This window comes from Oryctolagus cuniculus, chromosome 21, assembly GCF_051225735.1.
Source record: "Oryctolagus cuniculus isolate XC-2025 breed Fujian yellow rabbit chromosome 21, ASM5122573v1, whole genome shotgun sequence".
NCBI classification, from domain to species: domain Eukaryota; kingdom Metazoa; phylum Chordata; class Mammalia; order Lagomorpha; family Leporidae; genus Oryctolagus; species Oryctolagus cuniculus.
In genome coordinates this window covers 7,400,186-7,411,724 of record NC_142887.1, presented here as the reverse complement: position 1 = coordinate 7,411,724, position 11,539 = coordinate 7,400,186, and the positions used below count along the sequence as shown (strand labels likewise).

Sequence of the window (11,539 nt, the reverse complement as noted above, 5' to 3'; positions counted from 1 at the left end):
GCCCTGCCCTGGCCATTGCAGCCATTTGGGGGGAGTGAACCTGCAGATGGAAGATAGCTCTGTCTCTGTCTCTCTCTCTGTCACTGTCTCTCTCTCTCTAGCTCTCTCAATTATGCCTTTCAATTAAATAAATTAATTTTTTAGAAAATGCAAAGGACAAACCTCTCCTAGAGACATATATAGTCAGTCTCTCCTGTGCTCCCTGTGACCATGGCCCAAGAGCAAGACCCACACGGGTTTGTGACAAGGAGGTGGGGGGAGCTAGTCATTGTGTTCCCCCAAATACAGCCCAGCCAGACTCTAGCCCATGTTGCACACACAGCTGCTCTCTGAATGGAAAGCAGAGCATACGGGTCACTTCTGAGGCCCCTACTCAGGGCCTAGCCTTCTCCCTGCTGTTACAAATGTCCAGTGGATATGATTCCTTGTAAGGACCTTCACTGCTAACAGCACCCTCTGTCTATAGCCAGGCTCCCAGCTTTCGTAAGGACCTTCACTGCTAACAGCACCCTCTGTCTATAGCCAGGCTCCTGGCTTTCCTTGGTTGCAGACACCACCATCCTCTTCCTGGGGCATGGACCACTGTAGCTGGGCAGCTTGGGTTTCATTTCCCTCTTAGCCACGCCAGCTGCCTTCCTGCCAAGGGTGTTTGCCCAGGATGAAATGGAGCTCCATTTAATCACAATTCTTAGGAAAAGATAATGAGAAGTCATTGCATGTTATTTTGACTATTAAGCCTATGATAATAAGAATCTCTCAGAATCTCAGATTCCAATACTCCCAGCAGAACTATGGACTTAGAATTCACATTGAAGTGCTGTTGCATGCAAAATCAGGTGTAATGTAATTGTCTTAGTTGGTACTGGACCATGCCTTCTGATAGAATGAACACATGGCCCTTTTCTGTGATATTGGTTGTCATGCCACCAAAACCCAGTATTCAGAAATCATGTGACAAGAATTGCCAAGTTGTGTAAGCTCATCTACTAATGCTAACATTCATAATAACTTAGAGATCCTAGGGGGTGTGGGAGAGAAAGAGAGAAAGAAAGAGAAAGGTAGAGGGAGAAAGATAGACAAGGAAAGAGAGGGGGACAGAGAGGGAGAGATAGAGGGAGAGATAGAGGAGGGAGAAAGGCAGGGAGAGGGAGAGAGAAATGGAGAGAAAGAATGAGGAGGGAAAGGAGTGAGGGGGGAAAGAGAAAGAGAGAGAGAGAGAAGAGGGAAATTTGTATGTATGAAGATTAAATTTTGCATTATTTGACATTTAAAAGAATCGTCACAGCATTTATGTCCGTAGTGTGCTTCAAATGAGATTGCTCTTTGAGGAAAACCCAGAGGTGGCATTTACTTATTTACACTTTTGGGTTTTGTAGCTTATGTGAGTGATGCATAATTCATGGTGGAAATCATTTGGCTCCACAGAAAGTAATTTAGTTTATCCCATTCCAGGGCAACCTCCAGCACACGTATAACAAGATGTGTGTGGATTTCAGCTGGAGAAGATGTGTGTAGGAACACAGTGAAGCCAGGCAAAGCATCGCATTGTGGTGCTTTTAGATGTCTCCCAAAACTTTGTCATCACTGTGGGAGAGTCTTGAGTTATTTTCTCTGGACTACTCATTAGTCATAAGCAGTTATCCATTGGTATTATCCAAGAGAGAAGATAAAATGGACGAGGCGTCTTTCTCGTGTGCTTAAAGTTTCATGCTAAGCGTCTCATAAAACGCGGGTAATTGATATTTTCCAAACCCCAAGCTGTGCTCCTCCGTGTCTGGGAAGCCCACGTCTCAGCACCACGGACAGCTCCCCAGCTCCAGGGCCACCAATCACTTGGGCAGCGCCCAGCACTCAAAAGATCAAGGAGGCCCAGGACCCCTAGCAGCCCCCTGGGAGCATCCGTGAGTCCTGGCTGCTGTGTCTGAGCCGAGGCTGACAAACCCCACGGCTGCAGAACTTATGGAACTTGGAGAGACCTGCGGGTGCTGGGCTCAGTGACTTCATGCTTTACAGAGAGCCATGTTCATTTGCCTTCCTAACTCCTCTTCCCTATCCAAAGGGGAAGCTGTCCCTCTGCAGGATGACAATGAGAGCAGTGGGAGAAGGAAGGGAATAAAACCCCTCTGGGTGGGAGGAGTGAGTTTCAGTGGCCCGGGCTCAATGCACACACTAGGGGCCCTGTGTGAACCTGAACCGAATCCCAACCATGACATCCTCCATCCTTTATAAGAGCATGTGTTCTTGGCCGGTGCCGCGGCTCACTAGGCTAATCCTCTGCCTAGCAGCGCCGGCACACCGGGTTCTAGTCCCGGTTGGGGCGCCGGATTCTGTCCCGGTTGTTCCTCTTCCAGGCCAGCTCTCTGCTATGGCCCGGGAGTGCAGTGGAGGATGGCCCAGGTGCTTGGGCCCTGCACCCCATGGGAGACCAGGAGAAGCACCTGGCTCCTGGCTTTGGATCAGCGTGGTGCGCCGGCCTCAGCACACCGGCTGCGGCGGCCATTGGAAGGTGAACCAATGGCAAAGGAAGACCTTTCTCTCTGTCTCTCTCTCTCACTGTCCACTCTGCCTGTCAAAAAAAAAGCATGTGTTCTCACTAGTTAGAGGGTAAAATGCATGCTTCGTGGCAGGGAAGGAGTGGGGAATGGGGAGGAATAAGGAAGAAGACGCAAACACCCTTAGTGCTGTCTCCTGGAGATAAGCTGTTGGCCTGTTTCCTGCTAACCATTTATATACCCACAGGGATACTAAAAATAGAACCCCACATTGTCCTTTTCCCACTAAAATCATATTATAAGCATTTCTACACTACCAAAGCAGCTTTGAAATTACAATTGGGGGGATTATATTTTTATATTTTCAGTGTAAGTAAATAATGCCTAATAGTTATTTTTTGGGGGAAAAAAAGTCTACCAAGAACCAAACCCAAGGGAAGAGTCACAATTCTGCTCATCCCTGACATCTTCCACCCAGCCATGGGCCTTCCTGTGCCGACACACACACCCTGCAAGGGGAGCTTTGAGAGTGCCACCCTACATGACGGATACATAGAGTGGAACTTCCACGCGGCCCGGCTTCTCCTTGGACATCCTGTAACAAAAGTACTGATGGTACCACACCCCAGGACCAAGACAGCCCTGGCTGCAGGTGGGCAGTGCTGACCAGCTAGGTAGCCTTGAGCTGTACATGTTCCAGAATCCTTGCTCAATCTGTGGGAAGAGAATGGAGAATTTAGCCTCAAAATTGCAAAGTTATTGCTTTCTATAAAAAGATGCCATAATGAATCTGGTGGTAAGAACCGTGGGTCTTTACTATTCTTACAGAATCCATCTTTGAAAATAACCACAGAAAATACAATTTTAAATAAGCACAGACAGTTCCCACCCTGCATGTGTTGCTCCAAGCACCCTGCTAAGGTGAGTTGTTTGTCTTCAGAACAGCAAAGGCAGGGCTGTGCAACCCATTTTACAGATGGACAGGCAGCTCAGAGAAGTTCTATGACTCTCCAAGGAGCAGCGAGGGAAGGGCCAGGAGTCCAGCCCAAGGGGTCTTGGTCTCACCGGTGGTGGTGGCCCTGCCTCCCTCCAGGGCAGGTGCATCTCGTCCTTACGGCCCCACTGCTGCCGGCACAGGGAGAGCTCGGGCTGCTTGCACGTTCTTCCCAGCCCTCATATGTGTTATGGTAAGCAGAGCACAAGGCTGCTCCCTTGTGAATGACCACTAACATTTCCCTCTGCTCTGTGCTGTGTCGATGAATCCCTCCAGGGCCTGGCCTAAGGTCTCTCTGGGCAGCACCATGGGAGCCTTCGTCTCCTTCCCCACTTCCAGGACACGCTCGCTGGACAGCACAAGGCCAGCCGCATGGTCCATGGCCCTCCACTCAGCATCACCAGGGATGCCACACTGGTGAGAAACCCGGGCTCCTCCAGACGGAGGGCAGGGGCTGTCTTAAGGCCCCCGTGAGCACCGTGTGCCCGTGGGGCTGAGCTCCTTCCCAAAGAGAAATCCCCGTGAGCTCAGGGGTATCCGCTGAGTGAAACGCGGCCGGGCCATCTCCCCGTCTCAGAGAGCAGGTGTCACTGTCTTCAGAAAATAGGGAACCTTTCCATGTCTGAGTAACTCTTCAAGTGCAGGCTGGGTTTCCCCAGAGAGGACGGCTTCTGGCATCCAGCTGGGGAGTGGCTTCGTTTGCAGGCGTTCAGGGCAGTGTGGCTCTCCCAGCCTCTCCCCAGCGGCTCAGGATCTCAGATGGGTGCAGCAGTGTCGCTTGCCCAGGTAGAGTGGCCTGCAGGTGCCTGGCAGGGGCCTCTGTCTCCAGCTTGACTTGGAGAGACCAGGGCAGGACGTCTCTGAGAAGAGCCTGTGGACCCAGAGCCGGGCACCCGGGAGTGGCAGCCGCCACGGACCAAGGACTGGGGAAACCCCGGCTGTGAGGGAGGGAGGGCAGCCCTCCCCCGATCGTGCACATGGCCCTTCCTTCCAGCCACTGTGGTGGGAGCCGAGCCAGACTGGCTGGCACTGAAACCAGAGAGAGGAGGCGCTGATCGCACTCTGAGTGCACACTTGCGTGTTGGACTATCTGGGGGCAGGGTGCCCACACCCCACGGGCCTTCCAGCCTCCATCTCCGGGCCTTCAGATGTATCCGAGGGTGCAGGCCTTGAAATGGGGCTGTGCCGGTGGGATCGGCGTGCCCCCCCCCCCCGGAGCCCTTGAGAACTGGCGATTCCCTCCAGCAAGAAGCGGGACCCACTGGGCAAAAGGCAGACGCATGGGAGGTGCTCAGCGCTGACAACCCTTGATGCTTTGAGGAGGCCAGAAGTGCAGGGGCTCCACCAAGCTGAAGGGGCTCGCAGCTGATGTCGGCTGGGAAACGGGGGTCTCGGCCCCACAGCTGCCTAGAAGCCAGTTCCGCCCATGGGCGCGAGCCTGTGCAAGGACCCTCCCAGCCAGTCTCCAGGGAGGACTCGGCCAGCACCACCGAGGGTGTGGGGAGCAACTCAGACTAGACTAAGTTACTGGAATTAAGACTTATTCTATGCATCTGCTCTCCCACAATATGGCGCTGGGAGAGGAGTAAACAGCTTCTACACAGCTGCCTCCAGTTCAACCAATAAGCTGCAGGAGCTGCTCCTGATTGGAGGAGAGCAGCGTACTCGGCGTGTGGGTAGCCGAGTTGGGATTGGCGGAAGAGAACTATAAAGGAGGAGAGAGACAACATGCACCAGGAACATCTATCTGAAGGGACACCTGTGCAGCCCCCGAAAGAGCCGGCCGGCGGTGTGCCGCTCCCCCGCGGAAGTGGGGAAAGTGGCAGGGGGCCCGCCCTTCCACGGAGGTGGAGGGACGGTAGCCAACCCGGGAAGAACCAGCAGCAAACCCGGGGAGGGCCGAGCAGACAAAAGAACAACGCAGGGTCTTGTGTCGTTCCTCTGTGAAGAGGGGGAGCGACATAATGGTGCCGTGACTCGGATATGAAGCCTAGGCAGGGTTTAGTGTCGTTCCTCCGTGAAGAGGGTGAGCGACACGAGGGGCCAGGAGAGCCCGGCCGGACTTCCAACCTGCACAGCGGTGCGGGGTGCCAGGCTTGCGTCACCTTACGTCACCAAGTCTGCGGCAGAGAGGATAGAGAGTGGCAGGGAGGGGGCTGGCCAGCTGCTGCCCGAGCAGAAGCAAGGGCCAGGCCGCCCCCTCCTCGGACCGTGGGAGACCAGAGGACTTCTTGGTCCCGAAGCTTCTTTCAGTCTGAGACGGCGCAGACCCGGGGAGTCTCTGCAGAGAAAGTGGGGGGCCCCACCCAGGCTCTGGGAGGCCCCGGTGGGTGCTGGGATGTGGTGGGGAAGCAGGGAGCCGAGGGCTCCGTTGATTTGTCGGCACTTAGCGGTCTTCATTGAGTTCAGCCGTCTCGTACAGTGAGTTCTTTGGGGGAAAAAATCATTTTCATTGTTTAAATAGGAAGTTAAAAAATCAATCTACATGACAAGGACATTTTTAAAGGCTAATTTAGTAAAAATTGTATGAAAAATGTAGAAAATCATTTTTCCCTGGTAGTGTGGATCTGGGTTCTATTTATATGCAAATGCCCCATGTCTGAGCCTCTTCCCGTGTTTTACAATGTTGAAATATTACCTATTCCATAAACCTCAGATTAATGAAGGCCCGAGACGATGGCGGGGACTCTCGGAAGGCAGTTTCAGAGAACACACTCCCGAACGAGACGTTTTAACAGGAACTTCTTCACTCCGCATCAGCCACAATGAACATTTTAATTTGTGGCTATAACGCATTCTGGCCTTTTTCCATATTATTTAAAGAACATGTTTATCCCTTCTTTAAAGGGAAGCAATTAAATGTTAAATTTTAAAAACAAACAGCAGCCTTTTGGAAGCAAAGCCAAGGAGCCGCACTGGCCCTGGGCCTGGGCTGTGTGCAAACCTCCGGGTGTGCGGCGCGGACCGTGCGGATGCAGCTCCCGTGACCCCCTCCATGGCGTTTGGCTGCTCCAACCCTCTGGACGGCTTGGTAATTCGGACCATTCCTCTCACTTGCTTTTGGTCCACAGCTGCGAAGGGACACAGGGTCAAGGCTCAGGTTCCCGTGGAGAGATGGGTGAGGACGGGAGGGTGCCAGGTCGATGGAGCTGCGTTCAGCGCCCTCTCTCTGGGAGAACCGCTTCATCACGTTTTGCAGGGTCTGTTTGGAGCACAGTTCTGCCGCCTTGAACCCGTGTTGTGTCTGGTGGGTACCTAACAACCAGGTCTCCCAAATGACCTCGGTTTGTAACACTTGCCAGTGTGTGTAAATACCGCCAGCGTGACCAGTGTCAAGTCGGGGAGGGACGCATGCAGGTGTGTCTGGCATTTGGGAGCAGACCAGCTCCCACCATACCGGCAGCCACCAGGCCAGGCCTCATGGGGGAGTGTGGATGAGGCACACATCCTCCCACGGAGAAGGCGAGCTGTGGTCACGCTGGAGGCGGAAGGGTGACTCTGGGCTTCCGTGCCTGTGTTCCAGCCCTAGGGATGACAGAAGGTAGAGGGAGGAGGAGTGAGTTCCAGCACCGGCACAGTGGGGGACCCTCGTTCAGGACAACCTACCGGATACTTTAGGAAGAGCTAGAAGAGGGGGGCTGGCAGGCTCCCAGCAAGAAAGCAATGATGAGCAGATGGAAATGTTAACTGCCCTGATTTGTCCTGGACAAACTGTATGTAGGTATTGGAATATCCCACTGCATCCCCAAAATACGTACAATTCTGTGTTCACTAAAAGCAAAAGTGAGATTTACACTTACAAGGCAGAAACCACACTTCTGTTCACCACCATAACCTCAGCTTTCCGCTTGCCCAGGGCTCAGGGGTCTGTAGCAGCCATTGCCTGACTTTCCACCGGGCCACACGTCCCTGGGGCAAAGGACCTGCCGGCTACGCGTCCAGCAAGCAAGGCCGGCCACCAGCCCTCGTGTTGTCCACCCTGCGCGGCCTCACCAGCAGCGTCCCTCCCCATGAAGGAGAAACCCAGCGCCGGCCAGGGCTCCGGCCCACCTGTCACCCGGCGGGGTCGCGGAGCTGCTGCAGCGGTGTTTGGTAGCTACTGTTGACGTGCGTAGTCAGGGACTTCAGGAAAGATTGTCACTGATAATGTGGGTGCACCCCACCGATTTGCCTCAGAGTAGAAATGAGCCTTCCTTGGGAAGGAGGGACTTGTGCCGTGGACAGCAGCTGCAGCTGGGACCTCAGGGTCCCACTGCCCTCCACGTCGCTCTCCCCGGGAATGTCAGACCCACCTGGCCGCGTGGCACCAATCATGTAAACTGTAGTTGTCCTAACACAAGGGGCTTCCAAGTCCCTCACAGGACACCTTCTCTTTTCAAATTTTTTACCTGTTATCCTTTTATTTGAAAGGCAGAGAGATGGACACAGATCTACTCCCCCTGGATTCACTCCCCAAATGCCTTTAACAGCTGAGGGTGGGTCAGGCCACAGGAGGAGCCTGGAACTCAATCTGAGGCTCCCCCGTGGGCGGCAGGGACCCAAATACGTGAGCCATCGTCTGCTGCCTCCCAGGGTGTGTGCCAGCAGGGGGCTGAGCCGGGAGCAGAGCTGGGACCCAAACCCAAGCACGCTGCCAGGGGTGCCAACTCTCAAATGGCGTCTTCACCACCGAGCCAAATGTTCTCTTAGGATTCCGTTCCTCCACGGAGCCCTTGAGACCTCTTGGTGAATCTATGTTCTGCTTGAGCCCTGGGCTGGAAACAGATTCATTCAGTACCACCGGGGAGCGCACAGGCTCTGTCACAGGTGCACTCCAAGGGCCGCGAGAGGCAGAAAGAAGAAGCCAAACGTCAAATCCTGCTCCGACGCTGCTCTGGCGAGAGCGCCAACAGTCGCTGCGGGGCTGGGCTCCGCGTCATGCAGCCCAGAAGCCGCTGAGCCTGGACACGGGGTGCTGCTGCCAGAATTCTCCCAGTGCCCTTGGCACCACCTTCTGCAGGAGCTGCTGCTCCACCAGCATGGGGCGCCCATTGGCCAGAGCCCGGCTCACACGCCTGTCTGCCAACTGCAGAGGAGTCTGGGAAAGCCAGTAGCTGGCACTTCCAGCTCCTGGAGTGAAAGACAGTCGGTGACTCACACCGAGATCCTGCAGACAGAGAGAGTATTTCGGAGCAGCCTGTGTTTGGAAAGTGGGTCGCATGCATTGTCGCTTCCGTGTTAGTCAAATGCCCGCTTTATTCGCACAGGCCGCCAGGTACCTACAGAAGTGGGTCACCCCTCGAGTGTCAATCACGAGACCCCATCGCCGTGCGTGGTCTCGGAGTGGGGAGCGGTGAGGATGCCGTGACAAGAGTCCCTTTTCTGATTGGCCCAGCCCGTGCTCTCTGGGATGCCCTTGGGGAGAGGCCATGCCCCCTGGATATCTACACTGGCAACAAAGACACCGACAGCCAGGTGAATCACAGACGTCAGCAGCCACTCTGACAGTCGTGGGGAGGCACAGAGCAACCCCGGCACACGTGCCCTGAGCACTCAGGACCCAGCCATCAGCAGCCGGGCACTCAGCTGGAGAGACTCCAAAACACCCATGGGAAAGCAGAGTGAAAGATAGGCTTATTTTTGGTGAAAAAAAAAAAAAACCTCGAAATCCATGCACAGATTGCTGTCTTGTCCTCACTTATTGGGGGGGGGGGGGTGCGGAGAACCTTGAGTCCCATCTCTTCATGTTTTATCCCTCGTGTCTCATTGAGGCATTTAAAAAATAACAGCAGAGGCTGGCCTGTGGCTCACTAGGCTAATCCTCCGCCTGTTGCGCCAGCACCCCGAGTTCTAGTCCTGGTCGGGGCACTGGATTCTGTCCCGGTTGCCCCTCTTCCAGGCCAACTCTCTGCTGTGGCCTGGAAGTGCAGTGGAGGATGGCCCAAGTGCTTGGGCCCTGCACCCCATGGGAGACCAGGAGAAGCACCTGGCTCCTGGCTTCGGATCGATGCAGTGCACCAGGCATAGCAGCCATTTAGGGGGTGAACCAATGGAAAAAGGAAGACCTTTCTCTCTGTCTCTCTCTCTCATTGTCTAACTCTGCCTGTCAAAAAATAAATAAATAAATAAAAATAAAATAACAGCAGAAGCGGCTTCATTGGCCGCGCATGATCTCAGCAGTACCCCTGCATCACACGAACCTTAACGGCCGGAGGGAGTGGCCTGGTTTTGGCTGGGAACTCAACTCCCCCATCGACCTGACCTGTGTCTCGGCAGCGTGTTCAGTGAAAATGACGTAACCTCTGGCCCAGTCTCACACACCCGCTTTCCCGACAGCCAGTGAGCCATCCTGCACGCTGCAGGACAGGCCACGATGCGGTTAATCCCAAACACAAACGCCACTGCGAGGAAAAACAGGCGTCACGGCAGTGTGGCTCCTCCTGGGGCAAACGCGCCCCTTTGGGTCTCACAGACAAACCCAATTTCAATCTCACTCTCCCGAGCCAGCTTGACCCACAATAGGCATCTCAAAGAATCTCCTCCTTGGACAGCCGCAGGGGCCCGAGGCAGTGACTCGGCGAGGTCCCACGTGACAGGCACAGAGCAAAGCGATCAACCGCCGTGCAGGCACGGACACCGCGTGGAGGTTCCGCGGGTGGTCAATCGTGGACACCGAGAACCGTTTCTGAAAAGGCTGATGAAGCTCCATTTCCCACCCAGCGTCCCGCTGATGCGCCTGGGAACGCAGCGGAAGATGGCGACCCTGCAGCCACGAGGCAGCCCCTGATGGAGCGGCTGGCTCCCGGCTGTGGCCTGGCCCAGGCCTGGCTGTTGCAGCCACGTGGGGAGTGAGCCAGCTGCTGAAGCGGCTCAGTGTCGTCAGCACCCTTGGCTGGGTGGCCGCTCTGCGCACCGGAGAGGGGCTGTCGTCTGGGGGAGGGGCTCCTAGCTGGGGACAAGTTTGCTGGGAGCTCAATGCCCCCATCAGACCTGACACAGGACGGAGGTGCCTGGAAAACATGGGCCACCAGGATCCTCACCCCGGCTGCTTGGGACCCGGATTTCCCGTCAGCATCTGGAGTTTGGTTCCCCGTTGGCTGCGTGTCTGAGACCCAGGGAACCGTGGCTCACTTCCCCTCACTTGCCTATGAAAACATACACTCATGGTACAGCCTTGGAAAGAGAGGGGGAAAGAGAGAGAGAAATGGAGGAAGAGAAAGAGAGAGGGAGAGGGAGAGTCTCCCCCAGGAGTACTCTCCTGTCGTGTTGGAGATGACCCCCAGTGTCCATCAGGAGTCAACTGCTCCCCAGGTCTGCTGTGTTGGCGGTGACCACCATGTCCATCAGGAGAGTGTGACTGGAGGCCCTGAGCTCACCTGCGGGGGGACCACAACACAGCTTCCCATTGTGGGAACGTGGGAGCACCTGGGAACCTGGTGTCATTTTCCAAGTCGAGCCCAGGAGGTTGGCAAGACGCCACCGCCCAATGTCTTGGCACCGAGTCCTGACAAAACTCCATGCCATCTCCCTGGCACGGCTGTGTGTCTGCAGAATGATGGGCGGCTGGGTCCGTGGCCCGTCCCGTGGAGCCTTCTGGATAGAATCGCTAGCCAGGCACCCACAAGCGGATCCTGGAGGCGGGCAGAAGCAGCACAAACTCACCCGGAGCGCGGCATCCTCAGAGAGCCCCAGCGGATAGAGGCCGACGGCGGAGGCTCAGGCCTTGCTCCCGAGACGCTCTCGTGCAGAACAGGTGTGGGGAAAGCTAAGTGGGTGAAGGTTAAGTTTTGCTGCCTTTATGGGCAACAGGAGCTTAACACAGGTGTTACAGGAAAATAAGGAAAGACGCTAACTCCAGGCATCCTTTTCATGGTCGGGCAGGTGCGCTCAGTCCTGTGAAAGCTCCAGGACCAGCTCTGGGGAGCACGCCAGGCCCCGTCTCCCCCACAGCCTCCTCCAATGCCAGGCCCCGTCTCCCCCACAGCCTCCGCCCACGCCAGACTCCATCTCACCACAGCCTCCTGCTAACCAACACCAGGCCCCAACTCACGCAGCCTCCTCCCATGCCAGGCCC

The 11,539-nt window shown here is 55.4% G+C and overlaps 1 long non-coding RNA gene across 1 annotated transcript; it reads right to left on the bottom strand.

Annotated features, from left to right (window-relative positions):
• Positions 1-6,294: 6,294 nt before the first annotated feature.
• On the bottom strand, positions 6,295-11,285 carry LOC149119816 (uncharacterized). Its single transcript, XR_016227437.1, has 3 exons — positions 11,128-11,285; positions 6,884-7,011; positions 6,295-6,557 (listed from the first exon to the last, which is right to left on the bottom strand). It is a non-coding gene; the product is annotated as an uncharacterized LOC149119816 (long non-coding RNA).
• Between the last annotated feature and the right edge of the window lie 254 nt (positions 11,286-11,539).